The following is a 12,370-nucleotide window of genomic DNA, read 5'->3' on the forward strand; positions in this document are numbered from 1 at the left end:
TACCTCTCGTCTGACTTCCTCTATACATGCTAACTGTTTGGACTAAAAAATTCAAATTTGAATGCGTCACTGCATAGGAGCAGTTTTTGTATATTTTGGCAAAACTAAGCCTTTCCTCCCCATTTCCCTTCCTTAAGAATGGCTTTTTGACAGCCACCCTTCCACTGAGACCACTTCAGATAAGGCAAGGCAAGGCAAGGCAAGGCAAGTTTATTTGTATAGCACAATTCAACAACAAGGTGATTCAAAGTGCTTTACAGAGACATTAGAAACAAGAACAAATAAAAAGCATGATTTAAAATTGACAGCACGGTGGCACGGTGGTTAGCACTGTTGCTGCACAGCAAGAAGGTCCTGAGTTCAATTCCAACACCAGGCCGGGGTCTTTCTGTGTGGAGTTTGCATGTTCTCCCCGTGTTTGCGTGGGTTCCCTCCGGGTACTCCGGCTTCCTCCCACTGTCCAAAGACATGCAGCTTGTGGGGATAGGTTAATTGGATAATCCAAATTGTCACTAGGTGTGAATGTGCGAATGAATGTGAGTGCAAATGGTTGTCTGTCCCTGTGTGTTGGCCCTGCGACAGACTGGCGACCTGTCCAGGGTGTACCCTGCCTCTCGCCCTATGACAGCTGGGATAGGCTCCAGCGCCCCCCGCGACCCTGAAAAGGATAAGCGGAAGCGAATGGATGGATGGATGGATTTAAAATTGAATAAAACAAGCAAATAAACTAACTAACTAACTAATTAACAAACAAACAAACAAACAACAGTATATAAAATCAAAACAGATAAAATCAGAACAGTAGATAAAATCAGTAGTTAAATGTAAGTTTTGAAATTTAAGCTTAAAGTGTGGATTTGGTGCTTTATTCAAATGCAGCTGAGAACAGGTGAGTCTTCAACCTGGATTTAAATAAACTGAGTGTTTCAGCTGATCTGAGGCTTTCTGGGAGTTTGTTCCAGATATAAGGAGCATAAAAGCTGAATGCAGCTTCTCCGTGTCTGGTTCTGACTCTGGGAACTGATAAAAGACCGGATCCAGATGACCTGAGGGATTTGGAAGGTTCATACTGGGTCAGGAGGTCACTGATGTATTTTGGTCCTAAACCATTCAGAGCTTTATAGGCCAGCATCAGAACTTTAAAGTCTATCCTCTGACGGACAGGCAGCCAGTGTAAGGACCTCAGAGCTGGACTGATGTGGTCCACTTTTTTGGTCTTAGTGAGGCTTCGGTGAACAGGAGATGGATCAGTTGTCGAGATATGCCAGGTTAATAGCACTTTGGGAATGACCTTGTTGGTACCAAGGACTATTTTACGCCTGTCCAACTGTTTTATCTTTCACATTTTTCATACATTCAACTTAAGAAATGAGAACAAATGATATGCTTCTATGATAGGCTACTTGTTAAAAAGTGCTCAAAGATTCCATTTTAACTTAGGTCTTTGCTAAGTTGTCCCTTGAGTTAGGTGTCTTGTTCGAATGATTCATGAGTCAATGTTAAGTGGCTTAACAAAGAAAAATCATTCCTCTGACAAATGATCAGACACAAGAACTGGACTAAAATGGATGAAGGAGCAGCCAATTACCAAAGAAATACCTTCAGAAATCCTGGACAACTGATGCTTAAGACCAGTAAACATATATTAAATGCCTGGCTCCATGGAAGCAAACTATAAAGAAATGATGGGTTAACACTTTTGCACAGTGTTAAATTCCTATAAAAAAATAAAGAAACAATGTTTGCGAGTGCCTCAGGTTTCAGTTAAATTGCTCTCCTGCAGAAACCATATCCGGAATTTCTGAATTTCTCTTTTAGATCTACCAGGTTCTGGCTGGACTCTGAGTGTAAGTGGTTAATAAGAATTTCTGTTTAATGCAAGCTCACAAACAGACTGCAAATGATTTCCAACTTGATCCCATTTGTTCACAACCTAAAAATGGCAGATTGACTCAGTCTTATTCCAGTTTTATCACACGTTAATGCTTTGAAGACCACAGCTGACTGTGAGTGGTCGCAGACCTGGTCCCCGTCTTTGAAGCAACCATTTCAAAGGCAAGAAGATCAGAGCATCAATGCACATGAGTGCAATAACTGGTTGTGCTGCAGTCTGTCACCAGTTTTCCCTCATGTAGCTGTAGCAGTAGCACCAGTGTTTACAGTGACCTGTCAAAATCAGTGGTCATTTATAGAACTTTCAACTCTTTTAAACTGTAAGCGGCAATGAAAAGTGATGTCTGTCAAACATAAATGGCATTCCACATGGTGCACAGCGACAGAATACCAATAGACCACAGTTATGACCACAGTATGCCAAAAAGATCAAATCATGCACAGAAGTAAAAGGAAAAGCGTGACAGGTTCATTTACTTTCTTGCTTGTACCACCTTCACAATCGCTCTTGTCAGTTCACAGCATGGAGCAGGCTTTAGATTTAGTGTGCTAACTTCAAGCTGAACCCGGCGTTTTCAGAGTTGCAAGAGAGGGTCATAGCGCTGCACATCGTCATGAATGCCTTTATAGGGTTTAATGAAATCAGGACTGTGGACTTTTTTCTCTTTGAAGCTTTTTTCCTGCTCTAGTCAAGCCTCGGATTCATCAGAGATTGAGGTAATTTAGAAATAGTCTCCATTAGCAGAATGCAAAGAATAAATATTTAATCATTGAAGGCTGTCTATTATCAACCACAAAAATTTGAACTTACCGGTAGTAAATTTACAAGGTCTGAGGGATGACCCAGCTTTTTTTTTTTTTTTTATCACTTTTTTCTCTTTTTCTTCCTGTATTTTTTACTCTCCGCACATTATTAGGACAACAAGTAATAGCTGGAGATTTTAATTGCACACTGAATCCAATCATAACCACATAACAGATACTAAAAAGAATTGGGTTTTAAGACATGTTGAGGGGTTCAGATGGTAAGACTTATTCATGTTATTCTAGCAAATTCAGTACATGATCCAGGATTGACTACTTTCTGCACCTGCAAACTCGATGCTAAAGTCAAGTTTACTAGAAAGCCCAGCTGATTAAAGACCCCCATTAGAGCACAAGTTCAAATGGCTTCAGTGAAGGAAAAAATTATTAATAGTGAAGAACTTATCTGCATCAATCTGCATTTAATGGGAAGTTTTTTTAAGGGGATATATAATAAGCTAAACAAACTTATAATCTAAAAATAAACAGTTTGACAAACAGGACTGTACCTGGAAGATTAAAATTAAACTTCAGAGTCAAAATAGTGATTCACAAAGAGAAAAATAATATTTTTTTTATATATGGTACTTGGTCCCTCATTGGCATGGGCTTTATTTGAAAACTGATATGTTATTGCAATGTGCTTTTTTTCTGATTCTTAAAGTTCTCCAATAACTGTCTAGTGAGACTGAGATCGGGTAACTGTGGCAGACAGTTTGAACTCCATGGTTTTTTGTGGTTTTTCAAATTGTTCTTGCAAGCTGCAAGGTGTGTTTGAGATCATTATTCAGTATGAATCCTTCTCCACAAAGATGTACAGACAGGCAGACGGAGGGTGGAGCACGTCTCAGTGAAGGCGTCCAACAAGAGTGTACGCAAAATACCCTCAGGCATAAATCTTCCCAACACCGTGTTTTACTCTGGATTTGATACTCTGCGGTATCATTCTCTCTCCAGTTTGTCTCCTTACATGAACCTTTCTGTTACTGCCATCAATCTCAGACTTTAGTACATCAGTAAAATGCTTTTTTTTCCTTGAGTAATTCACTGTGAAGTTGCTGTTATTTCTTAGCCGGTCCCAAGTGTTTGCCCTTGTTTTCTCTTCTTTCTGTTTTTTAGAGACCTCTACTTGTCCTCTGATACTGTGATTAGATAGCCTTCTTTCAACAGGACATTTGCTGATTGGAGTCTTGTATTCCGTACCTTTGATGAAGTTTTCTTTCTCTCAGTGGACAGCGGGATATAACTTATCCCATTTCCACAAGGCTTTTCACAGTGGCCCTAAGAAAGGTTTAGCCAAGCCCTGAACTGATGCCAATACAGGCCCTCTACGCTGAGAATAACATTCTGACTTTTACACTTACACTTAGTTTTGATATTATCCAGTATCATAATCCTTCTTAGCAAGCAGGGCCCTGCTGGAAACCAGTTAAATTTTTTAAACAGTCATGTTTTACCTGGCCATGCTTGAACAAACTTCTGATAAATGAACACAAATGAATAAATGAACGCTTCATCACTTGATATACTTCAAGGAAATCCAAGCTGAGAAATTCAAATCTAGAACCTTCTTGCTGTGAGGCAGCACTGCTAGCTAGTGCAGTTTGCCACTTAAAATGATAATTAGGAAAACTCCTTCAAATGTTAGGATATTCAACTTGACTCTCTCCTCCAGTGTGTCTTTTGTTCTGTCTTCCTCCCCTTTCCCCCAACCGGTCTTGCTCATCGTTGAGCCTGGTTCAGAGGTTATTTCCTGTTTAAAGGGAGTTTTTCCTTCCTACTGTCGCCAAATGTTTCCCCATAGAGGATCATCTGATTTTGGGGGTTTTCTCTGTATTGTTGTAACATCTTTATCTTACAATATAAAGCACCTTTAGGTGAAATGAGTTCAGCCAATTATGGATAGCGTTGAATGTTAATCAGTCATGACTTTTCAAACATTTACACACAGATATAGTTAGTCTTACACTATTTTAAGGATCTGGTGAGCGAGAAATGCTGGTAGCCTACTGAAAACATTAACTGACCAACACTATTAAGATTAAGATTATACTGCTGTGTTTTGATTTGGCCAATGTATTCTCATCCTAGGGTTTTACTGTAAATATTACCAATGTGTCACTGACACAAAGACCCTCTGGTGTCAGTGCCTTATCTAACAGATCACAGCAATATTACTTATAGAAATATATTGACCCTCTTTTCAACTAAGATATAGTCCAGTCCAAAATGGATGGGTGGCAGTGAATACATAACACGCTTGTCAGTCAGTTAGTTTGTGAGCCTAGTTTTGCATTTTATAATACACTGATAAATTTAAGTTGCACTCACTTCTTCCTTTCACTTACTGGTTAGCGTTAGATATGAAACCTACCTGGTAAGGTTTGAGGAGAGATTTCTGTTTGGTGTAGAAAATAAACTATGCCCCTTCCGAAGCATCAATATGTGACAAGCAGTTGGGGGTAAGAGGCTCACTATTGCTATAACAAGCTGTGTTGTGGAACTGGACACCTTGTGTGTATCTGTGAGATGCCAGGGGCTTTCACAAAACTGCAGTACTTGATGTCCTGGGAATGAGAACAGGCTGGTTTGGCATGCTCTTAGCAGTACATTAATTATATTTGTGCTCTTCCATGTGGACAGATTTTTTTAAACTATACTTGTTTAGACATCATGTTTGGGGGTTTTTTTCTTCAGAAGAACAAAGGAGGAAAAAACACCCATGTGGACTAGACCTTAAAGCCTTTCTTGCACACAAAGAGTTATGAATGCTGGTGGAGATCCCCCGCTGATGTATGATGACCACTTTTGGGAACCACCACTTTGGGAACCACCACTTTTATTTTGGGAGTTTTGTGCATGTGTATGAGTATGTTAAGCCCTGGAGTTAAAACGATGGCAGGAAACTGCAGATAAATGTCCCTCTCTCAGTGGAAGGGTGTAAGTAAAGTTCCTCTACCTGCACTCAGAAATCTCACCTAAGTGTTCATTGTGCGCTGTGCTGTGCAACAAACTCTCCTAGTCTGACCTTGTCTCCCCAACAACAGTTAATGGCTTTAAAAGCAAAGAGCACTGCGCTTTCTGCTGCGAAGGGCCACTCACTGTCAGTGTGAACAAAAGAAGTGTGTCTGTAGCTTCATATACTGAAACCCGAACACTTTTGTATACATCTGTAAACCCTTCTTCCAGTCTTTACTTGTAACTTTCACTCTGTTTCACACGTTTTGACTTTCTTTTCAGAATACCACATTAACTTCTGTTTAATCATTCAGTATCACCTAAAAACTGCTTTAAAGTCATCCAAATAAGGACCCGTGCGCACGAGGTGTTAATGAGAATGTGCTCAAGTTAGCCCACAAGTCCGACCATTAGGATTCAGACAGAAGAACGCATCGGGATTAGCAACAGATAACCATTGCAGGTATTTTCTGTTGCAGCAAAATAAACCGTGTCTGTTATGCAATAACGATGATTTGCATCTCATTAGATGATTTGTCTGGTATACTGTCAGCTTCACTGCAATTTTACAATTTTCATTTGGTTTTGTTTGGTTTTTAAACCGTCAAGCAGATTCCAAATGACTTTTGTTCAGCTAAATGCATGATAGGTAAGATCAAATAAAACGTTCTACTTGGATGAATATTTGTTTGGTTTTGTCAAATCCTTTCTGAAAATACATGGATAAACAAAGCTTACATTGGGTTTGTCACCAATATCGGGCTGGTGTGACCAAATTGTGAACAAAGGATTAAATATTCATTTGCATGGTCATACCAGGTGTCAGCGTATCCAGCTCCATGACAGTTTGGGTTTGTGTGTCTGCTCAAATCCAGGAACATGCTAATTGTTCAGACGTTGCATGCATGAGATGCCTTGTCAGCAAAAACAATTTAAGCATTTACACAACTCATTAAAAGCATGTGACGGTAAGCTGCCACAGGTAGCTGACTGGTGTTGTGATGAAACACATCGAGGCTTCTTCGCGAACTCATGTATTTGCTTTCTCACAAAACAGGACCAGCTCCATCATCCACCTCGTCCTTTGGATATTGGTCATCCAGGATAATCCATATCATTTTTGGGGGGGTTTCTTGTTTGGTTGTTTTTTCTTTGTGTCTTATAATTTATCATTTATTCTCAATAATTGGATGTACATATTGCGCGATCTATTGTTTGCCTTTGTTCTGCCTGTTTTGCTCCACTAAACTATTTCTGTTCTTGTGCGCTTCTGTTAGTCTGAACTATACAAAGCACACAATTCAAGGAAAGTAGCGTGACTGTGATTGTGAATGTCACAGTAAGCATCCATATGAATGGTCATCCAGTAGGGAATATGAACAATAGCTGAACAGCTAGAATCAGATCAAATCTACATAAGGTGGCTGTTATCTTTCTCATTTTGCTACAAACTAGATGATTGACTGGTCTTAACTTTAAGAAGAAATGATGGCTAATATTATAATATAATGTGCTTTCAATGTCATTTGAAGTCAGAGTCAGTGCGTTATAGTGAGGATGTAGCAGCAGCAGCAGATCCTTCCCCTACAGCTCTGATCTATATGTGATTTTTTGTTTTAAATCCATCTGTAGGAACGTTCTCAGTTTTGCCTGTGTTTGCAGATGTGTTAAAATAATAATCAACACAGATACATAGAGGTTCACAAATATTTTCACATACAAAATTCAGCAGCCAAGTTCAACCAATCAGCTTAGCATTCTTCATCACAGGTAAAAATAAATGCAAAACACACTAAGGTTTACATGACTCATGAGACACATCGCATTTCCTTGTGTTGTGAATTCTGGGAGAAACTGCAAAGTAGAGGAGTTAAAAAATGTGCAAAAATAAGAGATTAACAAAGTATACATCCATGAAAAAATGTTACGTTTATGTAAAGACTAGAGATAATCCAGATCAAAAAAGTATAAATGACCGAATCGAGATCAGTGCATGTGTTTGTGGATTGTGTCCTAATAGATACAAATTAAAGGCACAGATATGGATAAAGATTTACACAAACAAATCACCCTGAGCTGTGATTCTCTATTTTATGAGTTGTGAATACTTGTGAGACTTTTATTTAAATACTATCCCAATGAAAACTGACAGCAGCAGAGAAAATAATTGTCTTTAAAGCTTGGCCCACAGAGGCCATGGCAACTTCTGCGTGGTTGAAGAGAACGAATGAATACCCTCAGGCAGCTTACATAATTGGAAGCAGCAAAGAACAACAATAAGAAAAAGCATGATGTTAATCATAACTAAGCTTCACTTCAGCCAGGGCATATTTACATTTAGGCTCTTTTTGGTTTTTAGCCCTGGAGTGTGGGTGGCGGGTCGTGCTGTGCGATACTGTACATTTTGTCATCGATCCGATACCAAGTAAACACTGTGCCAGTACTGCAGATATCCATATCGATACCTTTAATCTACAATGGCAGCTTATGTAGGAGAGAGCTGTGTGTCGTGATGTATGAGATAAATCATTAGCAATTTGCAAATTCTGAACAGATTTCAATGACCACTGTGGTTTTTATTTTCCATAATACTCAAATAACACAACAAAACACACCTTTCAGCTTTTCATGTGTTTTGAAATTGGATTTCTGGATACCTGAAATGTAAATGTGCTTTTCTCTAAAGGACTTTCAGTCAGTTTCGGTTGTTTTTTTGTTATAAGCTATAAATAGAATAAATGTGGCAGTCAACACAAAAAGGTTGAGACACAGTTTATAGTCCATATTTGTTCAATTTCCAGCAAAACAATTAATTTAACACTATTCAGTGGGTTACATACTGAAGTTAGAGGGAACCAAGTATCGATCCAGGCATGCTGCTATTGATCTGATGCCAATTCCAGTCCAAGGTTCATCAGAGTGTGAACGTTTGATAAAATCACTTAGGTCGAGAAAAACATGCTTGTGTGAACGAGGCTTGTAGTATAGAGCACTTTGAGTTCTCAAGCCGAGTAGAAAGGTGCTATATAAGAACCAGTGCATTTACCATTTAGACTCAGCCTGCATGTACTTGTCACATACTTTACATAGAGGAAGTTGTACTGCTGGCCAATTTCAAGCCCTGCCTCAAACTACCTTTAAAAAAAGTGGAAATAGACATCTCTATTCCGTAAGGCCAGTAATGTTGTGGGGATGGAGCTGGACTCCCTCAAGGTGGTGTCGGAGAGGCGGATGTTGTCCAAAATAAAGACAATGTTGGATAACACCTCCCACCCACAGGAGCACGTTCAGTGAGAGACTGAGAGTACCGAAAAACACCACTGAACGACACAGGAAATCTTTCCTGCCTGTGGCCATCTCCCTGTACAACGCATCCACTTAACACACTGTTTACTGCTACAACTACACATGTTTCTTTTCCAGCTATTTATTAATAAGTGACTTATGTATATATATATATATGTATGTATATATTGTACTATTCTTAGTTAGCGTATTGTCTGTCTTGTTAATGTTGGTTTATAATGGAGCACTGTAACAAAAAAATAATTTCCCCCAGGGATCAATAAAGTATTCTGATTCTGATTCTGATTCTGATTTTGAACCATCCGCATGTCAGATTAAGACAAAAGGGCAAACAGTAAAACATAATTGACAACACTTTGTAGATGTGCATGTTTTTTTACATATGAGCGTGCAGCGTTTAAAGCGTGTAAGTACTGACCTTACTTTGAGTTTGATTCTGTAAAAAGTGACAAAAACATTAGCGTCCATCGTGCATGGGAAGAAAACTTCTTTTTAAAGCGAAAAAAACCCCTAAACCTCCAAGCAAGCACCAAGTGCGCTACCACGTAATGGGAAATTCAGAGAGAAACTCGCGGATTCTTCAACTGACCGCGGCACACCTGCACCAGGGTAAACCTCCGCCTGCTCCAGTCCTGCTTTATGGGTGAAAATAGAGCAACAGGACCGCTGAGTCTTTGACTTTATTTATTTTCTGCTGTGTTTTCCTTGCATCTATTTGAAAGACTGAGTCTAAACACAAAAAATATTTTATTTTATGCGCTGGAATGTGCAGAAAATAGGTTTAAATGTTAAACAAATTTATTCAAGTCAGAGAATGGTGCATATAATTTTATTTTTGCTTGATGCATAAAGTTAAAAGATTAAAACTGATAAAACATGTTAAAAAAACGATACTTTTCCATTTGATTACATTTTGTATGATGGTTTATGCAGCAAAAAGTAGAATTGGGCTGAAAGATCTATCACTTTATCACCTCTTCAGGTTGTATATCCTGTTTTTAAAAAGTAACTAAGTAACTAAGTAATTAATTACTTTTGAAAATAAGTAATCAGTAAAGTAACAGGATTACTTTTTTGGGGAAGTAATCAGTAATTAGTTACTGATTACTTTTTTCAAGTAACTTGACCAACACTGCCCATTACCAGTTTACAAAAGTTACAAAAACATCATAGAGCAGGTTTTTTTTAACACTTGTTTATCTTCAGTTGTTCAGTTCATATCCATCCACACTGCTCACTCTCATTGCACTAGCAACATTGTATCTAAAGCCTGCAGCTCTTCCACACACCTCTCCCGACTTTGTGGTATTGAGAGTGGATAGTGGATGGCTACATTATCTGCTGGATCAAACGACTTCTCCAACTGAAATTCAGCTTAGCATTCTTTGCAGCTCGGGGAGACAAGCAGCTGCATTTCTTTCCACAGTCAGAAATTTTAACAATGTGAATTTTTTTAAATATTTAATGACTGCATTTCTTTCAAGGTTTTCTTTGACAGCCCTATTCTTCTTGTTCCAATGACCTCCATATCAGCTACCTGTGGAAAACTACCCACAGTGGAAAAAAAGCACAATCTTCTTTCTGTTTTGGTTGTACATTGGCTGATGTAATTCCTTTGTTTTGAAAATCAAGCCTGATGATATCCTTCCTTTAAATTAAGACTTAATTGCAGAATGAAATCTAAATGTCTGTTTTGATTATTGTACAGTCATTACATTGTGCGATACTATCTGCTTCATTATGATGTAAGGAGAAAAGGTGAACTGCGAAAAATCAAAGCAGCGGAGGTGAGAATATTCTCACCTTCATTTCACATTTTTAAATGAAATCTTTACCATACCCCCGTGTGATGACCCTGTCTGGACAGGTGTCTCCAGGTGGGAGCCTGATAGGCAGAGGAATCTCATATATTTAGCTCACCTGATTTGGCTGCAAGACTTATTAAACTTCACTCATTAAGTTTTTTTTGTATTCCTGTGCAAGATGTAAAATGCCTGCAAACCGCAGTGAAATCAGAAAGCAATTAGCTATGGCCACATTTAGAGGCGATCAGGTTGCATTGGGATTGAATCTCAGTGAGGTTTAAATGCAATCCAAGACATTTCTCCACTACCAAGAGCAGAACTGATAACACTGGAACTCCAGTCTTGAATAATTTAGCCCAAGGATGCATTTTATGTACTGGGTTTCAGTGCTCATCCCCCTGCTAAGTTTTAGGCAACTTTTCTGGCACTGAATCTGTAGAAATACATACTGATGCTCTTTAACTAGAAAGCACATTTTTACATTTTCTTGATTGTTTGTTCTTGTCTCACAGTTGTTCTTATTCCGGTTATATTCTCTCTCTCTTCTCTCCTTCCATTCACATGGCTGCCCCCCTTCATAGCCCCTCTTCTGCCATCAGTCTGTCCCTCCTCCCTCTATTTTTGTCTTTCCTCTTCCGCCAGGCTGAGTAGTGTCTTTTCCTGTCTTCTATTTCTGTCCTGCTCTATGTCTCCCCATTTTCTCCTTCAGCCCCCCCGCCCCACTCCACACGCACACACATACCACCAGCTCCTTCCCTCACGTCTCTCTCCTCTTTCTCAGGGGTCCTGTTCTAATTCAGTACTCATCCTCCAACCTACTTTACTGCCTTCTCTAATCCACCATTCACACGTTACAGTTTTTGCCCGTTGCCTGAACACATTTTGCAAAACTTTGCTCATTGTGCCAAAACCCTAAACACAAGTAAACATGACACAACACTGGGAAATATACCATTCACATCTGCACCAAATTGAAATTCTACTCTCAAAACCTAAACTCTGCTATCAAAACCTAACATTCCTTTGTCAAAATGTAACTCTGTTGACAAAATGACACATACTTGCATCATATGCAAACACTTACAGAGCAGGAGGAACACACTAGTCTACTTTATATAAAGCACTGCAGTCTTTGATTTCCATTGTTCATTCAGAAGGCATATTTTCAGGAGACACATTTGCAAACAACCAAAAAAGCAAATAGACCTACTCAATATTGTACATTGCAGTACCATGAATTCAGATAAAGCAAAAAAAACCAAAACAAAAAAAAACCCATAATACAGTAATAGAAAAAACACCATACTGTAAACAAAAAATCATGACAATTGTGCATACGTGGGCTCATGGATCCCGCCGTCTGTTGGGGTCTGGCCACAGGACCTCATCAACATCGCAAGCAATGTCTTCTCCCGCTGGGCACCGGGGAAAATATCCTCTTCCATGTCAAAACCATCCATGGATTGCTGTCACCTGAATGTCGCCGCAGGCCTGTTCCATTGCCTGCAGAAGAGGCATGCAGGCATGTAGTTGGCGGTCATATACACGCCATCTCCAAGCCGAAAAAAATTCCTCTATAGGGTTTAAAAATGGTGAGTAAGGGG

This window comes from Diplotaxodon limnothrissa, linkage group LG12, assembly GCF_057381915.1.
Source record: "Diplotaxodon limnothrissa isolate DT_005_m linkage group LG12, D_limnothrissa_male_GT1.1, whole genome shotgun sequence".
Taxonomy (NCBI): Eukaryota; Metazoa; Chordata; class Actinopteri; order Cichliformes; family Cichlidae; genus Diplotaxodon; species Diplotaxodon limnothrissa.